Raw genomic sequence first — 27,517 nt, forward strand, 5'->3', positions numbered from 1 at the left:
AGTGTGCTGCCACAGAAAGTAGGAAAAAGTGTTTCAAGGAGAGAATGATCAGCTGAGTCAGATGCTGCTGAAAGATCTAATAAGATGGCCACTGAAAAGTGTCCATTGGACTTGGCAATGTGGAGGTTATTTGTGACCTTGGTGAGAAAAATTTTGAGGAAGCAGTGGGGGTAGTAGCTTAAGAAGGTATTAGATCAAGGGAGGGATTTCCTATTCTATGTGGAAGATTCTAGCTCACGTTTGAGTGCTGAGCCCATGTTTGAGTGTTTACTGGAAATAATCCAGTAAAATATGTATTAGTTAAGATAAAGTAGCTGTTATATAAACCATCCCAATTATTCATAATGACTCAAACATGATAGACGTTTATGTCTTGATAACTTAGTCTAAAGCAGTTGGGTCTCCTTTAAATGGTGTTTCAGGACCTAGACTTCCTCCTCTTGTCCTCCTCACACATCTTCAACAAGTCTTCTATGATTCCAAGCTTGTCTGCATCAAGCAATGAAAGGGGAAGAACACGGATGATATTTGTGGGACGTTTTTATGCTTCTGGCCTAGAAGTAGCACATATCGCTTCAGTGCAGATAACATTGGCACAGATAACATCAGTCACGTGGAGCCACACTCCATACCTAAGTGCCAGGGAGGCTGGGAAATTTAGTCTAGTTGTGTGCTCAGGAAGAAGAGGAAATGGGTTTGGTGAAGAGCTAGCAGTCTCTGCCATAGAGGGAGAAGTTAAAGAGATGGAGTGGGGGTGAGGGAAAATGAGGTGGGAGTAAGGGATGTGGATAATGGCAAGAGTGAGCTTTCTGAGAAGGCAAAAGAGGAAGATACCAGGTTCCAGAGTCCACGAGGATATATTATTTTCTAGACAAAAAAAGGGGCAGAGAGGTTGAGTGTATTTGCAAGAGAATGATCACAAAGATGGATCATCTTTAAGGCAAGAAGGGAACACAGGAGGATGGACAGAATGGGCAAAACTAATTAGTTGGAAGTTCCAATAAAGCCAAAATAGCTTCCATGGAGATTCTTAAATAAATGAGCTGGAATGAGAGGGCATGTGATGTTTGCCTTCTCAAGAAGGAGATGTTTGAACAAATTATTTAGGAGGTAGTTAGATTCTGATGATGATAAGTTCTATGTGTGACCATGAACATGGGAGGCTGAGATGGAATGAAGACAATTGTCACTGACTGTGGGGAAGTCAAGGAAACTGAGAGCCCAGGATAGTGGATGGCTTCCCTGTGTAGGTACTGGCACAACCCAGAAGGGTGATAGGAGTTGTAAAGGAGAGGAAGCCTTGAGTCACAAGTCAAAGTCTTCAGAGAATGACAGGTCATGAGCAAGGGGCTGAAAAATGATAGTTTTGTGGGCAGGAAAGGAAGGTGGTATAGTTGGATAGGGTAAAACCTCAAAAGCAAAATAATTTTCCTTTTACAAGAGGGAAAGATTGGGGCACCTGGTGACTCAGTCAGTTGGGTATCTAACTTCAGCTCAGGTCATGGTCCCAGGATCCATTGGCTTCCTGCTCAGTGGGGAGTCTGCTTCTCCCTCTCTCTCTGCCCCTCCCCACCATTCATGCTCTCTCTAGCTCACTCTCTCTCAGATAAATAAATAACATCTTAAAAAAAAACAACAACAAGAGGGAAAGATAGTAAAGGTCTGGAAACTGTGTAGTGGTGAGAAGAACACTGATCTCACTTTCTAAACTTCAGTAGACAGTAGGTTGGAGAAAAAGCTTTGGAGGATGTGGTGTTCACAAGGGACCAATAAGCTTCAGTTTAGGTAGAAGGTGGAGGTTCTAGTCCAAGAAAAGCTTGGAGATGTAGCTATCTAAGGGGGTTTATAGGTTTCAGAATGGAAGTTCAAGAAGATACAAAGGAATGATTGGGGAGCCAGGCAAGGAAGGAGAGCTGAGTCAGTTGAAAGGATGTAGAAAACAGGTGGGAAGGAGAGTTAGAAAGTTAAGGTGACCCCTTTGGATATGATTCAGCCTGAGAGTTTCTTTCTTTCTTTCTTTTTTTTTTTTCCTCTAAAATGGTTGTATCATTTTACTTTTAAGAAATCAGTTTGTAGGGGCGCCTGGGTGGCTCAGTTGGTTAAGTGACTGCCTTCGGCTCAGGTCATGATCCTGGAGTCCCTGGATCGAGTCCCGCATCGGGCTGCCTGCTCGGCAGGGAGTCTGCTTCTCCCTCTCCCACTCCCCCTGCTTGTGTTCCCTCTCTCGCTGTGTCTTTCTCTGTCAAATAAATAAATAAAATCTTAAAAAAAAAAAAAAAGAAATCAGTTTGTAAAAAATTCTGCTGTCCATGTTTACCATGTATGAAATAACCAAATACTACAAGAGAATAAAGTGACAAGGAATGGAAGCTAAAACAGAGTAGTAATGTATGCAATAGAGATGAAACAGTATTTCTCTACTCTCAACTTAGCTCTCCTTTTCCTTTCCTTCTAAGCTATATTCAACTGTCAGATCTCCCATGAAAAGCATGAGTGTGATATATTATTTATAAATATTAAAATCCCTGAATTCTTTTTTTTTTAAGATTTTATTTATTTATTTGACACAGAGAGACACAGCGAGAGAGGGAACACAAGCAGGGGGAGTGGGAGAGGGAGAAGCAGCCCCCCCCCCCCGCTGAGCAGGGAGCCTGCTGCGGGGCTCGATCCCAGGACCCCAGGACCATGACCTGAGCCAAAGGCAGATGCTTAATGACTGAGCCACCCAGGTGCCCCAAATCCCTGAATTTTTCTACAAGGGCAAATAATGTTAAGGTGGAGTTCTTTTTTTTTTTTTTTAGATTTTATTTGTTTATTTGAGAGAGAGCATGCACTAGAGGTGGGTTGGGGCAGAGGGTAAGTGAGGGGCAGAGGGAGAGGGAGAAGCAGACTCTCCACTGAGCCTGGAGCCCTTCATGAGGGTGGGCGGTGCTCGACCCCAGAGTCCGATCACAACCTGAGCTGAACAGCCTGAGAGTTTCTTGGTTGAAAGAAGTACACACTGGCCAAGCATGGTTGGGAGGCTTCTTGTGATGGTTTGGCAACAATATGGTACTCTGGCTCTGCAGCTTCACGTGCATCTGGCCTAGAAGTAGTATGCAGAGGGGGGTTAGGTGGCCCAAGGCATCTGCCCTCAGGTTCATGTGGAACAGCCACTTGGAACCAGACCTCAGCTTGTGGTAGGTCTCTGCCTCTCTCTCCAACCTCCTCTCACTTCATTGCACTCTTTGCTACAGACCCAGCAGGCATCTTTCAGATCCTCTATCCTGCCATGTTCTTCCTTGCCACAGGGGCACATGCTCTTCTCTCTGCCTGGAATGCTCTTATTTATACTTCAGATTTTGACTAAAACATCACTCTTCAGGTATACTCCAGGTCCCCATTAATCTCTCTCATCACACTGTGTGCCTTTCCTTCACAGAGTTTATCACAGTTGTAATTTTACATTTATTTATGTGCTCACAAATTGATTAAAGCCTCTTTCCTCTTGTCTGTAGGTTCCATGAGGCCTTACACATGGTCTCCGAGTATTTATTCCAGTACTTGTACAAAACTGGTACAGTGGTTTTAAAATATGTCCACAAATGCTTTCACACTCTCCAAGATGGAAGCCTAATTCTCCTTTTGAATGGAGGCCAGACCTTGTAAGTTGTTTCTAACAGAATGTGGTAGAAGTGATGGTACAAGACTTTCTGAGGTTATAGAAAGAATACAGCTTCTTCTTGGTGCTTTCTTACTCTTGGATCACTTGTTCAGGGGAAGCCAAGCCCTGCTGTGAGGTCACTCAAGAAACTTTGTGGTAAGGCCCACATGGAGAAGACCAGAGGCCTCCCACTAACAGCCAGCATCAGCTTGCCAGCCAGGGGAGGAAGGCATGTTGAAAGCGGATCCTCCAGCCCTGGTCAAGCCTTCAGATACCTGCAGCTTTGGCTGACATCTGACTATAACCTCATGAGAGAATCTAAGCCAGAACCACCCCATTAAGTTGTTTCCTGTGAGATAATGAATGATTATTGTTGTTTTAAGCCTCTGAGTTCTGGGGCAATTTGTTATGCAGCAATAGATAACTAATATAATAGGTTTTCAATAAATACTTATTTAGTGAATGAATCAGCATTTCATGAACACTTCTTTGTTTCCTTTTTTTTTTTAATTTGGCACCAATCAGTAATTTTATCAGTCATGATTCTAACAGGTGTCTGAAACTTTCTTTTGACTTTTCTCTGTATTTAACTTTATAGAGTTTTTCATCCATATGAAAATGGATGAATTTTCATATGGATGGGGGGGAGTAAAAAATACAAACAAGCCAGCATAAATATTTGACACTTGAAAGATGATGTTTAACTGAGTGATGTTAGTACAAGGGAAGATTAATTATATTTGCTCTTCCACGACATATTACCAAAGATTAGTTGGCATAAAAGTAAAGCAGACAAGACAAAATTATTAAGGATCATCAAATAATAGTGAAATTTTGGTCAAGAGAAGTTTTTTTTAATAAATCTTAAATTTCTAGATTTTTACCCAATTTTTAAGTTAATAAAGTTGGCCTACATTGCATCTTTGACCAAATGTTTGCACCTATTGGATTTAAAAGGCCAAATATTGAAGGATCATCCACCAATGCAATTGCTTTGTCTTTGCCTCTGTCAACAGAACCTCCTGCATCCTTTCAGCCTCACAGAGGATGGAGGAAATTTTCACAGGGAATCTTGACCTGGTAAGATGTAACATCCTTTGTCCCTGTTGTAGCTACAGCACAGAAGCAATGCCTGGCACTTAGCAGGCATTCAAAACATATTTGTTGCATAAATGAATGAATGAATAAATCTCTTTACTCATCATAATCATTCAGATGTTAAAAGCTTTTCCAGATGCCTAAGTAGGAATAAATGCATAACTAACACTATCTGGTGAAAATAGGGAAAGTCTGAATTATGCTAACATCAGCCAGACAAATGCAATGAGCTACTGTGTTATTGTTTGTTTGCTCATATTTAAATTTTCTTCACAAAAATATAATTTTTGTTTTACAACGTGTGGTCAATTAGGGGTGTGGCTGATTCTGTGGACTGGCTTACTCAACATCTGTTCTAGTCTTATTATAGTGTGTCTTCCTGGAATGCTGAAAACTGAAAAGCTTAAAACTACATTTTCCAGACTCTTTTGCTGCTAGGGTTTTGAATGAGATTTGGGTTCCTTCAATCAAATGTATGCACCTGGGACCTGAAAATGAACTGAGTTAAGAGGGGAAAGAAAGGGAAAGTTGAGGCATCTATCTTGCTGGTCCTGATGGTTTAAAGGGAAGCAGTTTGGTCTAGACCTATAAGCAGAGGTGATGGCTCCTTCATTTGGCAGGTAGCTTCCTGATGTGGAAAAGGTGGCATGATTCCAGAGCTGTGGCTACTACTGGTGACTCCCGATTCAGCAGGTAGCCTCCTGTTCTTGGCAGGAGCAGCAGCCTCCTTCATAGTTCAATTCTGCCGTGTGGCTTAGAAATTGTTCCTGGAAGATCAGCCTAGACTCTGTTTCTTCAGCCCATCTAACAATATTGTAAGCCATTTGATACCTTGCAATAAACCCTTCCTGCCCCAAGGAGTTTTTTTTTTTTTCTCTCTGCCACTGAACTTTATTTATTTATTTATTTATTTATAAAGATTTTATTTATTTATTTAATTGACACAGAGAGAGAGAGAGAGAGAGAGACAGCGAGAGAGGGGACACAAGCAGGGGGAGTGGGTGAGGGAGAAGCAGGCTTCCCGCCGAGCAGGGAGCCCAATGTGGGGCTCAATCCCAAGACCTTGGGATCATGACCTGAGCTGAAGGCAGTCACTTAGCGACTGAGCCACCCAGGCGTCCCTCTGCCACTGAACTTTAACTGAAGAGCAAGGGACTGAGAATTACTATACAACTGACAAAATTATTTTTTTAAACTTTTTTTTAAAAATGAACTTTTTTTAAAAGATTTTATTTATTTATTTGACAGAGAGAGACACAGCGAGAGAGGGAACACAAGCAGGGGGAGTGGGAGAAGGAGAAGCAGGCCCCCCCCCGCTGAGCAGGGAGCCCGATGTGGGGCTCGATCCCAGAACCCTGGGATCATGACCTGAGCTGAAGGCAGATGCTTAACAACTGAGCCACCCAGGCGCCCCTAAACCTTTTTTTTTTTTTTTTTTTTTAGAGAGAGAGACAGAACACACGTGAGCAGGGTGGGCGTTGGGAGGAGGGGCAGAAGGAGTGAGAGAATCTCAAGCAGGCTCCTCACTCAGCGCTGAGCCCAACACAGCGCTCAATTTCACGACCTGTGATCATGACCTGAGTCGAAATCAACAGTCGGATGCTTAACCAACTGAGCCACCCAGGCATCCCCCCCCAATTATTTATTACTATATAGATTATTAGACTGTAGATGTACTTTAATATTTATGAAATTCCACATACTTTATTGTTGGGGAGATCCAGTTTCAAACAAAAATATGTGGTCCTGAAATAATCTGTATATTGGTTTAAAAAAAATCCTACCAAACTTGATTTCTATTCAAGTACTCTTTTGTTGTTTGCTAATGCTATTAGGACTGCTGTTTCCATGTAACGGAATTCTACTGGATTTAAGCAAAAGAAAAATGAATTTATATAAGGATACAAGTCCTTTCATAGAACCCAAGGGCATGCATCTGGACCTCAGAAATGGCCTGGAGCCAAGGACTGCAGTGCTATAGAGAACCTGGGAAACCCTCTCACCAGTTCTCACTATTGTTTCTCTCTGAATATCTGCTTCATTCCTTTTCACTAACTTTCTCTGCATCCCAATCAACAGGGTTAAAAAAGGGGCTCCATCTCCACTTACATACCCTCCCTTTCAGAGAACAGAATCTCCTAGACTCAATTCCAGAATCTTGAGGAAAGACTATGAGTAGCCCACTTCAGTCAGGTGCACAGTTCAGCTAAGTTGCACAACTCTAGAGGTTGCCATTCACCTTGTTTTCTATGCAGAAGGCATCTGTGGAGCACATTTTCTAGACTAGGATGTGAATCATGCCTCTTGGAGTTGTGCCACTACCTACCCTGAACCAATCAGCTGGAGTCTGGAGTCAGAGTCCTGTTGTGGGAACCCGGCAGTGGGTGCTCTGCTCCTGAAATCATATAGATTGTGGGTAGGGGGAGGGTGGATCTGTAGGAAGGGAAAGTTATAATGCATGGGGGAATTATTGGGAGTTCAAGAGATAAGCTCACTGATGTTCATTATAAGAATGATATACTGGGCGCCTGGGTGGCTCAGATGGTTGAGCGTCTGCCTTCGGCTCAGGTCATGATCCCAGGGTCCTGGGATCGAGTCCCACTTCGGGCTCCCTGCTCCTTGGGAGCCTGCTTCTCCCTCTGCCTCTCTCTCTCTCTGTCTCTCATGAATAAATAAATAAAATCTTAAAAAAAAAAAAAGAATGATATACTGATTTTAACTATATTAGACCAGCCATAGGCAAACTACAGCCCATAGGCCAAATCCAGGCTGCCCCTGGTTTTTGTAAATACAGTTTTATTGGAACACAACCACATCCATTTGTTTCATGTTGTCTACGGCTGATTTTGTGCTACATTGGCAGAGTGGAGTAGTAGCAGCAGAGAACATACATTTCACAAAGCTACCATATTTACTATCTGGCCCTTTACAGAAAAAGTTTGTTGACCTCTGTGTTAGACTCCTACTGCTCAAAATGAGGCCCTGAAGCCAGGTGTCTCAGTATTACCAGGGAGCTTGTCTGGCCTACACTTGGTACTACTGAATCAAAACCTGCTTTCTGCTCCCCCCTCCCCCCACGCCGCCCCGCACTGAGGCATTCATTTGCATGTCTGTATTACATCCCTAGGTAAAGAATCCCAGGATTTTCCCTCCTGTGTGTTTTCATCTTGCATCTTCATGGTCCATGATACCAGCTATCAGTATAATGAAACCAAACCAAGGGGATAGGAACAGGTTATTCTGCCATTTTTCTAGATCTTTGAGTTGCATATCATATTCTAGATCACTCCACACTTGTTTAACCTCATAAGGTTCACGACAACTTTCCCAGTTCTGTGATCATCAATGATTTCAAATTCACCAACATAACCGTGCTTCAGCATCACAGCTAGAAACTGGACAATGACTTTGGAGCATGGCCTAATAAGAACCTAGTGTTTGCCTCTCTTCAGCATTGTTGCTCTTCTTGAGGGCATCAGTCAGGACAGTGATATGCACCATTATACACACGGAAAGATGGCACCGACAGAGTCTGCTTTTTAACAAGATCCCTAGGTGATTTGGAGGCACATTAAGGTTTGAGAAGCACTATATTAAACTCCTCAATGAGCACAATCAATACTATTGGAAGTTTTGTTTCACACAAGCCTCTTTTATCTCATGGGACATGATGCAATCCCCCAGGTACATTAGACTAGTGTGCCACTATCCCTGGATTTGCTGTGGCGATTTTTTTTTAAATTTTTTATTAGAGAGAGAGAGCACAAGTAGGGGGAGCTGCAGGTAGAGGGAGAGGGAGAAGCAGGCTCCCCGCTCAGCAGGGAGCCCGTCGTGGGGCTTGATCCCAGGACCCTGGAATCATGACCTGGGCCGAAGGCAGCCACTTAACCGACTGAGCCACCCAGGTGCCCCTGTAGCGATTTTTTTTAGACTGCGTCAGAGCAGAGTATCATTATCATCAACCAGAATCAGCCTGGACAAAGGGGTATCCAGGTACAATTTGTTAAGTGCCTACTCACTCATTCAGTTGTGACAAATATTTATTGAGGGCATACTCCGTGCCATGTGGAACAAATTGGTACAATCTCAGTCAGCCCTCATAGTGTTGTGAAGCTTTCATACATCATCTCATTTAATTCCTTCTATAACCTATGATGTAGGTACTTTAATCCTCATGAGAAAAGTGAGGCGTAGGGAGACTAATTTTCTCAAAGTCATATGGCTGGTGAGTGGCAGAGCTGAAAATTGAACCAAGTCTATCTGATACCATGGTTTATGCTTCTTCCTATGTAACATTGCTAAACATGATTCTAGGAGATTATAATCTAAATTAGATCTATAGCCAGAGAGCCAGTGTTTTATAGATAAGAAACAGTATTCTTATCTCCCACTTCCCAGATACAGCCAAGATGATGCCGCAAGATTAGGGCAGGCTAGAAACCAGAGGAGCTGAGCTCTTCTCCTAAGACCTTCTCTTCAGAAGTGACAGACCTGACACCTTTATCTATGAGAAAGACAGATGACTCTGGTTCAATCACTCTTCCAGACACTTGAAGTGAGAAATTCACCTGAGGTTCTAGGGTAGGAAAAAAAAGCACTGCCCTGAGGAGAATAGGGATCAGGGTAAATGCTGCTTCCTCCATGGGACTCTCAGGATGAATCCCATTCACTGGGATCACCTTACCTTTCTGATTCTCCCTTCTACCTGTTCTATACATCTCCTCAACTGACACTGCCCTCCTTTCTTGCCTTGCTCCTCAATCATTCCATTGTACCCTCTTGAACTTCCATTCTGTGACCTACAAATACACTTTTCCTATACACCTATCTCTTCAACTGGAGGAGAGAGATGAAGCGGAGAGAGGAGTGAGAAGTGGGGTGATCAGGACACAAGTGCATGATGGAGAGAGAAATACACAGGTGAAAATGGTGTAAAAATGGCTAAATTTGTAATGTGAGCATCACTGGGTAAAAATTTTTATCTTATTTTTTAAAGATTTTATTTATTTATTTATTTGAGAGAGAGGGAGAGTGAGAGGGAGAGCACACAAGCAAGGAGAGGCGCAGAGGGAGAGGGAGAAGCAGACGCCCTGCTGAGCAGGGAGCCAGATGCCTTGATGCGGAGCTCGATCCCAGGACCCTGGAATCATGACCTGAGCCCAAGGCAGATGCTTAACCGACTGAGCCACCCAGGCACCCTCTGGGTAAAAATTTTAAAGCTAGATTAATTCTCATGAATGTAACATTACAAAACGGGCATCAATTTCCCTTCGCCAGATGCAGTGACACACAATTAGATATTTTAATCCTATGCCTAAAGCATTACTGTTCAGAAAAATTAAGGCAGGTAATGGAAAAGTTGCAAAATCCAGCAGCTAGAATCAGAAGTGCTCTTCTTCCAAGAATTGGATCTAAAGGAGACTGAGAGTCAAGCACCCAGGAAGGGAGAGGCGAGGCACAAATGGGAGGAGAGGAGGGTAGAGGTGATGTAATACTAAGTAGAAGAAAGTCTGGCAATTAGGAGAGAAAGGAAGTCATTTGACATTGAAAAGTGCCTGGCATGGAAGATGAGAACCTGGCAAGGGATGGACAGGTGACAAATCAATTACAACAAATCTTGCCTGCCATTATCTGGGCTTTGGAAATAAGTTGATGAGGCTTGGATTTAATAAATATTAAAATTCTAAAAACACTTAACTGCTGAGGGAGGCTGTGTAGCAATCACCATATGAATAGATTTCTAAGGCTAGACTAGACACCCATCTATTATGGATGGTTTGAGACTAACACATCCATCCTGCTACCACAGAGAGAATTTAATGACCCTGCAGGCCTTCCTTCCAAACTTCTAAAAAGCTGGGGTGGGTGGAGGGAGGGAGGTTAAATGGTACTAACTTTCATTCTGCGGTTTTATCACAGATTCCCTGCTATTAATTCAGATACAATTGACGAGCATTTTCTCTAAACAAAAGAAAAGATTTAGTTGTTGGTCTTTTTCATGAACATTGCTGTTCAATCTTTATAAACCTTTTTCTACAGTTATTGCCCTACATTTGTATACCCCTAAACACAGTAAAGTTCTACTAGGTAAGTTTATTTGGAATTTACAATAACTTGAACAGGGACTGGGTTAAAATTGAACCTTGCCTAACAAACCCTTTTTGTTAGATTAAAATTCATATTTTAAACAAAATTTGGGATTTAGAATGACAAATTTCCTTGAAGACTGTATTTATTTATTTTTTAAAAAGATTTTTTTATTTATTTGTCAGAGAAAGAGAGTATAAGGAGGGAGGAGGCAGGCAGAGTAAGAAGCATGCTCCCTGCTGAGCAAGGAGCCCGATGTGGGACTCCATCCCAGGACCCTGGGATCACGACCTGAGCCGAAGGCAGACACTTTACCAACTGAGCTACCCAGGCATCCCTCCTTGAAGACTTTAAAGCAGTGTCCTGTGATAGGAAACTAAAGTGATTACCCTCTGCAAAAGCCTTTTTAGGAGAGATTATTCCCAAGTTTATCTCCCCACTAGACTATGAACTCCATGAGGGCAGGGGCTTTCTGGGTGTTCCCACCATTTAGCCCAGGTTGGCACATAAAGGATATACAGTGAGTTTTCTGATAAAATCAGTCAATGGACAACTTGCTGGGATTTGGAAGCCCTGTCTTAGGACATGATGAGAATTATCTTATATTAGGAAGTTTTACTTAGGTTTTTATACAAGTTCCTCCAAATACTGAGAAATGTGTGATCTAGGACAAGTCACTCAACCTCAGAGCCTCAGTTTTCTCATCTGTAAAGTAAGGATAGTGATAGTACCTATGACATAGAGTTATTGTGAGGATTCAGTGAGATAATGTACTGTCCTATTAGATTCCAAGTCTCCTATAAAGCAGGGCTCTCTATTATTTACAATAGCCAAGACATGCAAGCAACCCAAGTGTCTATCCATAGATGAATGGATAAAGAATATATATATATATTATATGTGTATAATGGAATGTTACTCAGGCACTCTTGCCATTTGGAACAACATGGATGGACCTAGGGTATAATGCTAGACAGAATAAGTTGGTCAGAGAAAGACAAATACCATATGACTTCACTCATATGTGGAATTAAAGAAACAAAACAGATGAACACACAAAAAAGAGATAAACAAAAACAGACTCTTAAAATACAGAGAACAAACTGGTGGTTGCCAAAAGGGAGTTGGGTGGAGCAATGGATAGAATAGATAAAGGGGATTAAGAGTACACTGACTGTGATGGGCATTGAGTAATGTATAGATTTGTTGAATCATATTGTACATCGGAAACTAATACAACACTGTATGTTAATTATACTTAAAAATTATACTTAAAAAAACCCAACCTCGGTGCCATTTATATTTGGGGTGGGATAATTCTTTGTTGTGGGGGTACTGTATTGTGCCTTGTAGGATGTTTGGCAGCATCTCTAACTTATACCCTCTAGATGCCATAGTACATCCCTACACTCAGTTTTTAACAGCCAAAAATGTCTCCAGATATTGCCAAATGTCCCCTGAGAGGTAAAATCACCCCTGGTTGAGAACCACTGCTATAAAATTATAGTCATTAATGTGTTATGGGTGCAAAGATAGACAAATAGATCTATGGAACAGAAGAAAGAGACCAAAAATAGACTTCTTCAAATATGGAATGTGATAAATGATGAAGATGAAATTGCATGCCAAAGAATAGGCAGTTTATTAAATGGTGCTGGAGCATTTGATTGAAGAAAATTACAATCTTATACCATTCATAAAAACTTCTAGAAGAAAATATGGGTGAATATCTTCATTTCAGGGTATGAAGGATTTCTTTTTTTTTTTTTAAAGATTTTATTTATTTATTTGAGAGAGAGAATGAGAGAGAGAGAGAGAGAGAGAGAGCACATGAGACAGGGGAGGGTCAGAGGGAGAAGCAGACTCCCTGCCGAGCAGGGAGCCCGATGTGGGACTCGATCCAGGGACTCCAGGATCATGACCTGAGCCGAAGGCAGTCGCTTAACCAACTGAGCCACCCAGGCGCCCCTGAAGGATTTCTTAATTATATTTTGTATATTTTTAAAAAGATTTATTTATTTGAGAGAGAGAGAGTGAGCAGGAGGAGGGGCAGAGGGATCTCATGACCCTGAGATCATGACCTGAGGTGAAACCAAGAGTTGAATGTTTAACTGACTGAGCCACACTGGCACCCTAAGTATGAAGGATTTCTTAAACAGGACACAAAAAGCACAAAACATGAAGGGAAAAGTTTATATCTTTTGTGTTAAAAATCATGTACATCAATGGCTTCATAGACAAAGTAAAAAGCTAAGTGGCAAATTGGAGGAAATTACTTGTGACCCAAATATCCAACAAAAGATATACATTTATAATATAATGAAGAAGTACCAATCAACACCTAATGCTGACTGTGTTAGTTAGTTAATTTCCTAGGCCTGCTGTAATACATTGCCACAAACCAAATAGCTTAAAAAACAGAAATTTATTTTCTCACAGTCCCGGAGCTAGAAGTTCAAAATCAGGTTGGAGAAACCACCATCAAAGATCAGGTCCTACCAAGAAATGAATAGTTCTCAAGAGCTTGCTGAGAAGGTACCATAATTCTCAAGCACCTGAGAGCCAATTGTCTTAGTCTGCAGTAGTGAAGCAGAAGCAGGTAGTGTTCAAGAGCTCTCTGGGAAGCTACTATGGCTTTCATGCCTTCCCACATATCTGGCTGTAATTGACTTCAGAGAATAATGGTATTTCTATACTACTCTCCATTTCATATCTTTACATGCCTCAGACTATTAGACCCCTGGAAATTCATCAATGTAACAGTCTCCTTAATTTTTATAATGTTTATTTTCTGCCCTCTGGCATGCACATGTCTTACAAAGGCTTCCAAGGTAATTGGTTTTTTTTTTTTTTTAAAGATTTGATTTATTTATTTGACAGAGAGAGACAGCGAGAGAGGGAACACAAGCAGGGGGAGTGGGAGAGGGAGAAGCAGGCTTCCCGCTGAGCAGGGAGCCCGATGCTGGGCTCGATCCCAGCACCCTGGGATCATGACCTGAGCCGAAGACAGAAGCTTAACGACTGAGCCACCCAGGTGCCCCTCTAAGGTAATTGTTAAGCAATTTCCTGTTTGTTAGGTATAGTCAGCAAGATGTTATCAAGGTAGTGAATCAACTACCTATGGAAGTTGGTTACATAATATGGAAAGATGATAGATCAAAGCCTCTATACAGTCTAGATTATGACAGAGAATTGGAGAGTTGACACAGACTTGAGACAAGATAATGAAGGTGTATTGTTTCTGCCAAGTAAAAGTGCCCTGCTCTGGTTATCTTTGCCCATGTGCGCCCCCTGCCCCCACGCACACCAGAACAAGAGAGATGCCTGCCTTATCTTTTAACAGTTAAGTGCTCCACTTGGCCTCCATCACTCTTATCGCACACTGAATTCAGGAAGTCCATTTCAATGACAGCATTTCCCACTGTCTTGCAGAGAATGGCAATACAGAGCCTTCCAGGGATGCTAGTGCTCCCTTCCCAATGCATTTTTCAGTCTGGTGAAAGGAGTGCATTTTTAAGACTGCTGTAACTGATCATTTTGCCATCTTCAAACCAGAAGTTCTATTCCTTGCCCTTTTCAAACCACTTAATCTGGCTTTCATTCCTATCATTCCAATGCTCTTATTAAGATTACTAATAATCTCATGTTGCTAAATCCAAAGGACACTATAACCTTTAGCAGCATTTAACAATTTCTGTTCTTGGCTTTAATATTGCCATTCTCTTTTGGAGTTCCCTGTACATCTCTGCTTCTCTATCTTAAGCCTGGCTCTTCCTCCACCGTTCATTCTTTAGTGTTAGGGTACCTTAGGACTATTTCCTCAGCTCTTGTCTGTTCTTGCCACACAAACCATTCTCCTTAGGTCATCTCATACATCTCAGGCCTTTACTTGGGTTGTACTCTCTTCCTAGAATACTCTTCACTCCCTTGCTATCTGACTAATTTCTGCCGGTCTTTAGATGTTAGCCTAAATGTCACTTTCTGAGTCTAAGACTTCCTTGATGCCTTGTACTAGGTTAGGAACCCTTTTGAACACTCAGAATTTTCTCTTTACAATAATTACATTTCTAATGACTTATTCATGTCTCATTTCTCATTAAATTGTAAGTACCTTGAGAGCAGGAGCAGTGTTAATACCTAACATAATGTCTGGCATATAGGTGGTGCTCAGTAAACATTTATAGATTATTCATAGATGAATACGTGGAAGTAAGTGTCAGGTTGGATTTCATTTCAAATTGCTGAACAACTGTGGTCCAACCTTATTTGTTGAATAGTATATATATTACCCATAATTTATAATACCTTCTTTTTCTTATATTCTTATATACTAAATCTATTTCTAGGCAATATCTTCAATCTTACTGCTCTATCTATGTGTAAATATGCCAACATCATGCTATTTTTTAAAATAAACTTTTATTTTAGAATAATTTTAGATTTACAGAAAAGTTATAATGAGAGTACAGAGAGCTCTGGTATACCCCTCACTCAGTTTCCCCCATTGTTAACATCTTACATTAATTACCATGGTACATTTTTCAAAACTAAGAAACTAACATTGGTACATTATAATTAGCCAAATGCAAGACTTTGAGTTTCACCCATTTTCCTATTAATGTTCTCTTTCTGTTTCAATCCAGGGCATTTAGTGGTTATGACTTAAAAAAAAAATTTTTTTTTTAATTTTTAATTTTTTTGACATTAAAAAAAAGATTTTATTTGTTTATCAGAGAGAGAGAGAGTGTGCGCGTGCACACACACAAGCAAGGGGAGCAGCAGGCTCCTTGCTCATCAGGGAGCCTGATGTGGGACTCCATCCCAGGACCCTGGGATCATGACCTGAGCCAAAGGCAGATGCTTAACTGCCTGAGCCACCCAGGAGTCCCTAACTTCTATTAGTCTCTCTGGTACATGGTAGTTTCTTAGTCTTTCCTTGTTTCTCATGACTTTGATGGTCTTGAGATGTACTGGCTAAGTATTATGTAAAATGTCCCTGAATCTGAGTTTGTCTAATGTTTTTCTCATGATTAAACTGGGTTTATGAGCTGATGCTCTTCTCTGCATATCCCATCAGGGGTAAATGATGGTCAGTTGACATCACTGATGATGTTAACTCTCATCATGTGGTTAGGGTCATGTTTGCCAAGTTTCTTCACTGTAAAGCTACTGTTTTTTCCCTTTCCCTGCCCTATCCTTTCATAGAGAGTAAGTATAACCGACCCTTGGAGGGGAGAGGGCAGAAATTAAGCTATGCATCCTAGGGGTGGACTCTCTACATATGTTATTTGGAATTCTTCACTGTTTTAATTATAGTTTTTAAAACATTTAAAGTTTCTTGAAGAGAGAATCTTCACTCATTTTTTATTTTATATTCTTCCAGAAGATAGTCACATTATCTTTAAATCATGTTATAATTAAAAAATTAATTTGAAGATGATTAGAATTGTACTTAAAAATACATTAATTGGAGAAGGATTGACATCCAGGAATATGGTAATGTCTCTATTTAGTCAAATCTTCCTTTATATCTCTAGGAATTATTATATGCTGATAATGAGTTCTGGAAGCACATAAACAGATATGCAAAAATCTGCTTTGTAGTCAGACACTGCAGTCCTGTGGCTTGAGAGTCTGTCTGAAGCCTGAAATAACGTCCAGGTTGCTCCAGGGAAGAAACTTATCAGAGATATAAACTTGAGGTTGTTACTGAATTTTGCTACATCAAAGTAAATTATACAGAAAACACAATTACAAAACCCTGAATGAGGTTTAGGGAAAAGGTTGATAAAAACCATATATTCCTGAGGTCAGGGACCAGGTTTGTTTAATCTTTTTATTCCCCACTGCTAAGGACACATTGGTACACATGGGCACTTGCTGAATGTCTGTTGAATAAGCAAATAAAGCAGTAAATAAATATTCACTGAAAGTCTTGGTCTTAAACTCTTGACCACACAAGATGTGGTTTTTCTTTTTTTCAGCCTTAGTGATACTGGTTTATTTATTTATTTATTTTTAAAAATTTCAGTATAGTTAACATGTAGTGTTATATTAGTTTCAAGTGTACAATATAGTGATTCATCGTTTCTATACATTACTCAGTGCTCATCAAGATAAGTGTACTCTTTAATCCCCATCACCTATTTCACCCATCCCCCCACCCACCTCCCCTCTGGTAATCATCAGTTTGTTCTCTATAGTTAAGAGTCTGTTTTCTGATTTATCTTTCTTTCTTTGTTCATTTGTTTTGTTTCTTAAATTCCACCTGTGAGTGAAATCATATTATGTTTGTCTTTCTCTGACTGACTTATCTCGCTAAGCATTATACTTTCTAGATCCATTCAGATTGTTGCAATGGCAAGACTTCATTCTTTTTTTATGGCTGAATAATATTCTATTGTATATATACCACATCTTCATTATCCATTCATCTATCCGTGGACACTTGGGCTGCTTCCATCATTTGGCTATTATAAATAATGCTGCAATAAACACAAAGCTGCATATATCTTTTCAAATTAGTGTTTTCATATTCTTTGGGTAAATACCCAGTAGTGTAATTACTGAATATTGGGTAATTCTATTTTTACTTTTTTGAGGAACCTCCATACTGTTTTCAAGAGTGGCTGCACTAGTTTGCATTCTCACCAACAGTGCAACAGGGTTTCTTTTTCTCCACATCCTCACCAACACTTGTTTCTTGTATTTTTGTTTTTAAAAAAATTTTTAAAGTAAACTCTACCCCCAACATGCAGCTTGAACTCATGACCCTGAGATCAAGAGTTGCATGCTCTACTGATTAAGCCAGCCAGGCATCCCTGTTTCTTGTGTTTTTGATTTTTGCCATTCTGACAGGTGTGAGGTGATATCTCATGGTGTTTTTTGTTTTGTTTTTTAAGATTTTATTTATTTTTTTTAAGATTTTATTTATTTATTTGACAGAGGGAGACACAGTAAGAGAGGGAACACAAGCAGGGGGAGTGGGCGAGGGAGAAGCAGGCTTCCTGCTGAGCAGGGAACCCAATGCGGGGCTCGATCTCAGGACCCTGGGATCATGACCTGAGCCACCCAGGTGCTCCTTAAGATTTTATTTCTAAGTTATCTCTACACCCCATGTTGGGCTCGAACTCACGACCCCATGATCAAGAGTCACATGCTCATGTACACAATAGCCAAACTACGGAAAAAGCCTAGATGTCCATTGACAGATGAATGGATAAAGAAGATGCCCATTGACAGATGAATGGATAAATAAGATATATATATAATGGAATATTACATAGCCATCAAAAATGAAATCTTGCCATTTGCAACAATGTGGATGGAACTAGAGGATATTATGCTAAGCGAAATAAGTCAATCAGAGAAAGACAATTATCATGTGATCTCACTGATATATGGAATTTAAGAAACAAGGCAGAGGATCATAGGGGAAGAGAGGAAAAAATGAAACAAAATGAAACCGGAGAACCATAAGAGACTCTTAATCATAGGAAACAAACTGAGGGTTGCTGGAGGGAAGGGGGTGGAGGGATGGGGTAATTGGGTGATGGACACTGGGGAGGGTATGTGTTGTAATGAACACTGGATATTATATAAGACTGATGAATCACAAACCTGTACCCCTGAAACCAATAATACATTATATGTTAATTAATTGAATTTAAATTTAAAGAAAAGAGTCACATGTTCTTCCTACTGAGCTAGCCAGGCACCCCTCATGGTGGTTTGGATTTGCATTCCCTGATGATGAATGATATTGAGCATCTTCTCATGTGTCTGTTGGCCATCTGTATGTCTCTTTGGAGAAATGTCTGTTTCTTTTTTAAATTGGATTATTATTATTTTTGTGTTAAGCTATATACCAAAGATGTGGGGTTTTTTTTAAGATTTTTAATTTAAATATTTGACACAGAGAGAGAGAGAGAGAGCACAAGCAGGGGGAGCAGCAGGCAGAGGGAGAAGCAGGCTCCTGCTGAGCAGGGAGCCTGATGCAGGACTCGATCCCAGGACGCTGGGATCATGACCTGAGCTGAAGGCAGATGCTTAACTGACTGAGCCACCCAGGCATCCCCAAAGATGTGTTTTGATCATTGTATGTATCATTTTGATCATTGTATGTATCATAATCATTGATCATTGATACAACAGCTTCCATGGATGATTAATTTTACATGCTTAGATTATTTGAATGACTTGTCATTAGCTTTTTCATTAGTGTCAACAATGTTCACATTCAAGTTTAAATGATGACAGAGTCACTAGAAATGGCATAAATCTAACAGCATTGAAATTATGCTTATCATCGGCCCAGCACATTGAAATATAATTCTATAGAAGATAGATTTAAAAAGCAGAATATAAAATCACATTCAAGGGCACCTGGGTGGCTCAGTTGTTAAGCATCTGCCTTCGGCTCAGGTCATGATCCCAGGGCCCTGGGATTGAGACCCGCATCGGGCTCCCTGCTCCACGGGAGGCCTGCTTCTCCCTCTCCCACTCCCCCTGCTTGTGTTCCCTTTCTCGCTGTTGTCTCTCTCTGTCAAATAAATAAAATCTTTAAAAAATAAAAATAAAAATAAATAAAATAAAATCACATTCAGGCCGAGATTATAATGATAAAACAAATCAAGCTTGCACACAGTAGCAGGCATATATTGTTTAGCATCCTTTATTTTTCCTAAGAGCATGTATTTTTTTTTAAAGATTTTTGTATTTATTTGAGAGAGGGCAAGAGCACATGCGGGGGTGCAGTGGGGGGAGGGGCAGAGGAAGAGAGAGTCTCAAGCAGACTCCATGCTGAGTGCAGAGTCCTACATGGGGCTCTGTCTCACGACCCTGAGATCTGGACCTGAGCAAAACCAAGAGTTGGACACTTAACCAACTGTGCCACCCAGGTGCCCCTCCTATGTTTTGTTTTTAAGGAAACCACTTCTCACCAGTTCTCAGCCATATAGGTGGGTCCTGATAATACCATATAGGTGTATCTGAACTTCATCTTCCTGGCCATAGTGGTTGGTTCATGGATGGACAGGTAACCTAATTAGACACTATTTGCTAGGGCTTGATGAGGTGTGAGGATGTGGGATCTAGAACTTCTGCAGCTATTTTGCTAACATACTGGGAGAGACTGGAACTCCCTAAGGTTACCATGTTGTGCCTGAGGATAAAGCAACACAGTGGTAGGCAGAATAGAGTATATGAAAGAAACTTAGTACTTACTTGGTGATTTAGTTTGAGCTGCTGGGTCAAGTCTCATCTGAAGCAATACTTTTCAGCAATTCCTTTATTATTTAGTCATTTGCAAGTGAAATATCTAATAGATACAGAGGCAAGGACAGGAAATGGGGAAATAAAAAGAGTTTTGATTTGTTGCAGTGGTGGGATTGAGAGTAATTTTTTCTTTTTTTTTAAATTTCTACTAATATTGTTTATATGACTCATAACTGACAAGGGTTTCTGGATGTTGGTAAAAAATCTCAGAAGACAAAAGGTCTCAATAGGCATAGCATTGTAAATGTATATTTACAACATAGCATTCATTGTAAATATTATGACAGTTCTTTTAATTCTCTTCTATATTAAGCATGAACAAGTAGAGGGCTCAGTGTTAGACCACATGCTTTCAGAATGGAAGCAAGTCCATTTCACAAATGTATTTGGTAAATACACAGTTTACTGGTGGTCTAGTATGTGGCAATTTTCAAATCTTAATAGAAAAAATGGAGACTAAAAATTAAATCTAGGTTGATTTTACCTAGAGTTGGTACACCAGAAGAACAGAATGAGACTGCACAATAGACATTTCATAAGGAACCATACTTCTTCATTTTCCTCTCAGATTCCTGCATTGTTGCCAACTCTGCTGAATACCAACCCTACCTCTCAGGAGTCAAGGGTTGAGCCTCACTCTGTGGCATCCTCCTTTATAAAGTATGATGAAAGGTAGTCCCTGACCTCCTTCAACTGTCAAAGAGCTGCGGTTCAAGGATCCTTTTGGTTTCTGATTACTCAAGAGAAGAGGGGGAATACAAGACAAAAGAAAGATTCTAGGGACAGAGAGAGGAGTGAAAGTGTCAAGAGCCCCTTTAAGTAGAAATGCTTAAAGTGAAGGAAGGGAACTGAGAAATGACAAAAATACTTTAAATCTTCACAAAAACTAAATAGTTTATAAAGGCAACACAAACATCTTTAAAATGTTATTGGAGTATGTTTACTAACTGGAATTTAAATAAAAGCTTAAAAAATGTTATCGGATTTTGTTAATACTGTCCCCAAAATAGAGTATAAATACATTCAACTAACAGAGTAACTGTACGAGTGAAGAAAAGACAAGACCTTGTAATTTCAACTCCTCACTTTGTAAGTGGACATTAGCCAAGGGGCCTTTTGGGTGTTGCTGAGGAGCACAGCCGCTCTACCCCCTCTAAGGGCAATGTGTCCATCTCATTTATGGCCATCATATGCGGCACTTTGAGGTTATGTCTTTGATTCAATCAGTTTGAATCAAAGCACCAAAGCCTTTATCACTTCTCAGTAAATCAGTTAATATTTATGTTTAAAACATTTAAATATTTAGGCTCTGTATAAAAACCACAGAGCAAAAACCTGCATCTACTTGAACTAAAACCTAATAGTGAATAGTTTTAGTGAGTCAGAATTTGTAGGTTCTGAAAATGTGAGGTTTCTCTTGGTTTGTCTACAGAAGTTTCATGTTTTTAACAACATATATATATATATTTAAAGATTTTATTTATTTATTTATTTGACAGAGAGCGTGAGAGAGCACAAGCAGGGGGAGCAACAGAGGGAGAGGGAGAAGCAGGCTCCCCGCTGAGCAGGGAGCCCAATGCGGGGCTCAATCCCATGACCCTGGGATCATGACCTGAACTGAAGGCAGATGCTTAACTAACTGAGCCACCCAGGCACCCCCATAAATTATATCATTTATCTCATGCCTCCCTTCTGCCCCTCCAGCACCCAGATTTCCCCTCTCAAAATAACATAGAACAGCAATTTGATTTTATTCAGGTATGTGAAAACCATTTTTTGAGTGCTCATTTTATCCAATCCTTGACTTCTAAGTTTTGAGTCTGCTGAAGGGTATGGATAGGTAAACAGATAATTTCCATACAGAGTGACAGTGACAAGAACACTATGGTGTCTTAGCCCAGGAGAGGGAAAGGTTTTTAGGCCATACGACAGGACAGAATAAGTGGGAATCACTCAAGAAAGGAAAGGGAGAAGGACCTTTTGGGGAAGCAGCTGTACAGACTTGAAAATTAAGTTCACAGAACTAGGTACTTGTTGCTAATTTAGCAAGACTATATCATGCTGGGGAACGGAGACAGGGTGGGTCAAGGAGTAGTGGGAAAAATGTCACTTTACTCATTGTTTTTTAATGTGTACAAGACTCATTGATGAGTCATTAAGACAATGTATTTTCTGAAAAAGGATAGAATAGAACAGAAAATATCAGATTGCTTCACATGCAGTAAGGCTAACTATTGGCATGTCAATCTGTTGTTTTAGAGCTGTGTGTATAGTGTATAGTGTGTGTGTGTGTGTGTGTGTGTGCCAAGTCACAATGTAAAATGTATTTCTTAGTGTGGGATATGGTCAAAAAAATTGAAAGTCACTGTTTACAGTATAGAACATTTTATTTATAGTTGACAAGGTGGTTTTAGGTATCCTATTCTTATTACATGGCCCTGCCTCCATTTTTTTTCATTTATTCATTCGTCAAATATTTATCAAATACATATTTTATACTCAGTGCTAGTAAACTCCCTGAGAGAAACTCACAGTCTATGGGAGACAAACAGCTACTGTTTATCACAATCCTCGAGGTGTGTATTGTAAACCACCTACTTTGGAATCCTCAGGGTAAAGTGCTTATTAAAACACAGGTAATGGGGCGCCTGGGTGGCTCAGGTGGTTGGGCGACTGCCTTCGGCTCGGGTCATGATCCCGGAGTCCTGGGATCGAGTCCCACATTGGGCTCCCGGCTCGGCGGGGAGTCTGCTTCTCCCTCTGACCCTATCCCCTCTCATGCTGTTTCTCTCTCTCTCTCTCAAATAAATAAATAAATAAAATCTTAAAAAAAAAAAAAAAAAACACAGGTAATGACTCTGCACCAGACCTACTGCATCAGAATCTCTGTGTGGGGCCCACGGGTGGGCAATTTTAATTAGAAGTCCTCAAAAAATCTTATATACATTCAGTTTGAAAAAAACTCATTTCTTGAGTACATGCTGGAACCAACATTGTGCTCAACACATTGATCTCAGCCACATGGGTCCTTTTTCAGTTCCTTCAAGAATCCAGCACCCTTGCCACTTACAGCCTTCCCACATACTGTTGTTCCCTGGTCTGAAATCCTCTCACTCTTCCCTGGCCTATTTTAATCTACCAAACAGGCCTCAGTTTAAATGTTACTTCCTTAGGAAGTGTTCCCCAAAACCCTAGGCTTCAGAAGGGGCTTTTGTTATATGCCCCCTTGTGGCAGACAATGAAAATGGCTGCTCCCCCTTCAAAAAAAGGACTATTAAGGGTATGGTCCACTGACAGCCAGCTGTTAACTCCTTCAGTTCCACCTCAGCTTTTGAGAGGCAGTTATGCTTTTCTCCTACAGCTTCAGCCAATGACTAAGATTGTGCCTAATGTGGAAGTCCTGTACTGTGCAGTCTTTGCTCCAGAGCTCCCCATTGGACTGGCAAAGACTTCTACAGATCTGTATTGCGATCCTCATGGCTCCTTTTGCCCAATCCTGCTTGCTCCCTTTTCCTAAGTCTTACTCCCAATAAGCCTTTTGCCTTTCTGACTCCATCTCAGCATTCCTTCCCAGAGGATTCAACTGGTATACTTGTCTGCGTATTGTTGGAAGAAAGAGACTGAAGGAGAGAGGCATAAAATCAAACTGTAGAGGTAAGCTTGATAGGCCATACTGAGTAGTTTTTATTTTATCATTAAGGCAGTTGGAAGTCACTACATGTTTTTAAGCAGACTGGGGAGTAGTGAGGAAAGTGATCAAATGTAAATTTAGAAAGACCTTTCTGGTTGTTTTATGTTAAAAAGACTGGAGGCCTGTGGGATTGAAGACAAGAAGATCATTAGGCATGCTATAACTGGAATCTAAGAAGAGGGAATAATGTCTTGGACTAGGATGAACCAGAGATAATGAAGATTTGAAAGATATTTAAAAGTAGAATTTCCAAAATTTGGTGATTAATTGGATGTGTGTGGTGAGGGAAATGTAAAAGTCAAGGATGTCTAGATCTCTGGCTTGAGCTATTGTGTGGAAAGTAGTGCCAGACATTGATACAGGGAGTCCTATGGGAAGCAAGTATGGGAGTTCAACTTTGGACATGCAGAGTTTGAGAGGCCCCTAGGACATCTGAAACCACTACAGAGATTTAAATATATTATTCTGGAGTATGAAGCAAAATTTAGGCTGAAGAAATCCATTTGGGAGCCCTTGGCATATAGATGGGAGCAAATGAGATCATGCAGGAGAGGTACAATGTGTTGAGAGAGGTCTAAGACATTGACCTAGGAAACTCCAGCATATAGAGTTCTGGTAGAAGACAAGAGGTTAGCAAATGAGACTTAGGCCAGGGAATATGGAGTCACAGAAACTTTCAGAAGGTTTTTGATAAGGAGGGGCTATCAAATGCTACTTAGTGTCCAAGGAAGATAAGGACTGAAAATTATTCTTTTGTCTTAGTGATATGGAGGTTATTGGTGATCTTATTAAGAGGCATTTCAAATGAAGTGGTGGAGGTGGAAGCCAGACTGGAGTGGCCAAAGAGTGAGGGAAATGGAAGAAGTTGACACAATTAGTGTTATAACTCTTTCAAGAAATTTGTTTCTGAAGGGCGAGGGCAATAAGGCAGTAGTTAGGGAAAATGTATAATCAAGGTTTTATATTTTTTGTTTTTAGGATGGAAGAGATTTGAGTGTGGTTGAAAGTTGACAGAAAGGAGCCAGCAGAGAAGATAGAGAAGAAAGTGATAATCAAAGGCAGAAGATTTCTGAGAAGGTGGGATGGTGGGGGTGGGGGGCAGGACTCTAGGGCTCAGGCAGAGGGGCTGACATTGGAGAGAAGAAATGCCTCTTCTTTCTTTGGAATAGGAGGGAAGAGAAAGGTGTGAATGTGGATACTAGTAGACCTGTAGGCTTATTTATTTATTTAAAAAGATTTTATTTATTTATTTGAGAGAGAGAGTCAGAGGGAGAAGCAGACTCCCCTTTGAGCAGGGAGCCCGATGTGGGATTCAATCCTGTGACTCTGGGATCATGACCTGAGCTGAGGGCAGTCGCTCAACCAACTGAGCCACCCAGGCGCCCTAGACCTGTAGGTTTAGTGGTGGGAGTAACTCTTTGTATTAGGAGACAGGGAAGGTGGAAGGTTGAAGGAGAGTGGAGGAGGAGGTTTAAAATAGTCTTTAGGCAGTGGGAAAATGAACTTTTTTTTTTTTAACTTTTTCTTTTTTAATTTTTAAAAAATATTCTATTTATTTATTTGACACAGAGAGAGAGAGCGCGCGCAAGAAAGGGGACACCAGCAGGGGGAGTGGGAGAGGGAGAAGCAGGCTTCCCGCTGAGCAGGGAGCCCGATGCGGAGCTCGATCCCAGGACCCCGGGATCACGACGTGAGCCGAAGGCAGACGCTTAATGACTGAGCCACCCAGGCACCCCTAATTTTTTTTTAAGATTTTATTTATTTGCCAGAGAGAGAGAGCGAGAGACAGCACAGGCAGGTGAAGCTGCAGGCAGAGGGAGAAGCAGGCTCCCCGCTGAGCAAGGAGCCCTATGTGGGACTTGATTCGAGGACCCTGGGATCATGACCTGAGCCAAAGGCAGCCGCTTAACTGACTGAGCCACCCAGGTGTCCCGGGAAAATGAACTTTTTGACCACAGGGTCTTACCAGGAAATGTGGTGAGCCCAGCTAATTTTTTAAACTTAAAAAAATTTTTATTTATTTATTCTTGAAAGAGAGAGAGAGGGATAGTGTGCATGATCGCTTGGGAGATCGATTGTGGGGACGGACAGAGGGAAAGGGAGAGAGAGAATCTTAAGCAGGCTCCATGCCCAGCATGGAGCGCAATGCAGGGCTCGATCTCACAACCCTGAGATCATAACCTGAGCCCAGATCAAGAGTTGGACGCTTAACTGACTGAGCTACCCAGGTGCCCCAAGTATTCTAGAAATTCTTATAAATGGAATCATACAACATGTACTCTCTTTTGTGTATAGCTTCTTTTGCTTAGCATTATGCTCATGACATTTATCCATGTTGGTGTATGTATCAAGAGTTTGTTTCTTCATACTTCTTTTTTTAAAAAAAGAGTTTATTTATTTATTTATTTGAGAGGGAAAGAGGAAGAGAGAGAGAGCTGGGGGAGAACAGAGGGAGAGGGACAAACAGAATCTGTGCTGAGCGCAGAGCCCAATGTGGGGCTCAATCCCATGATCCTGAAGCTATTATAAATAAAGCTGCTATGAACATTCTTATACAGTCTTTTTATTGCTATGTATTTTTAGTTCTCTTGGCTAAATACTTGGGAGTGAAACTTCTAAATAAAGAATAGGTTTATGTTTGAAATTGCCTAGCCTTTTTCCAAAGTGTTCCATTTTTAATTCCCACCAACAATGTCTGAGAGTTCTGTTTGTTCCACATCCTTTTCAATATTAGGTGATGGCCAGTTTAAAATTTTTTTAGCCATTGTAGGGTGTTAGTGGTATTTCATGGTGGTTTAAATTTGCATTTTCTTGGTGAGTAATAATGTTGAATACTTTTTCATGTGCATATTGGCCTTTCGTATATCTTTCTTTCTGAATGATCTATGTCAAAGATTTTGCCTATATATTCACTTTAGGAAACTATAAATTTGAATATAAATCCTTTGTCAGATATATATTTTATGAGTATATTCTTCCATTGTGTGGCTTGCCTATGACTTTTTTAATGATATTTTTTGATGAACAGAAGTTTTATATTTTGATGAAGTCTAATTTATCACTTGCTTTCTTTTCTGATTACTGCTTTCTGTGTCATGTCTAAGAAAATTTGCCTGCTCCCGTGTCTCCTATTTTTTTCTAGAAGTTTTATAGTTTTAGATTTTACATTTAGGTCTGTCATGAATTAATTTTTGTGTATGGTATGAGGTAGGGGTTGAGGTTCATTTTCTTTATATGGATAATCACCTGTTCATAGCATCTTTATTTATAATAGCAATACTATTTATTGAAGGGATTTCCTTTTCCTAATGGATTGCTCTGGTACCTTTGACTCACCATATACCTGTGAGTTATTTATGGGTTTGCTATTCAGTTCCATTGATTTATATGTCTATCCACATATATCCATATATGTCTATATGTCAGCATCACACTGTCTTAATACTGAAGTTTTTTTTTAAAGACTTTATTTATTTGAGAGAGAGAATGAGTGAGAGAGAACAGGAGTGAAGGGCAGAGGGAGAGGGAGAAGCAGACTCCTCACTGAGCGGGAGCCCAATGTAGGGCTGGATCCCAGGACTCCAGGATCATGACCTGAGCCAAAGGCAGACGCTTAACTGACTGAGCCACCCAGGTGCCCCAATACTGAAGTTTTATAGTAGGTATTGAAGTCAGGTAGTATAAGTCCTCCAGCTTGTTTGCTTTTCCAGGATTGTTTGGTT

This window comes from Mirounga leonina, unplaced genomic scaffold (genome assembly GCF_011800145.1).
Source record: "Mirounga leonina isolate KUSES-001 unplaced genomic scaffold, KU_Mleo_1.0 Mir_173, whole genome shotgun sequence".
Taxonomy (NCBI): domain Eukaryota; kingdom Metazoa; phylum Chordata; class Mammalia; order Carnivora; family Phocidae; genus Mirounga; species Mirounga leonina.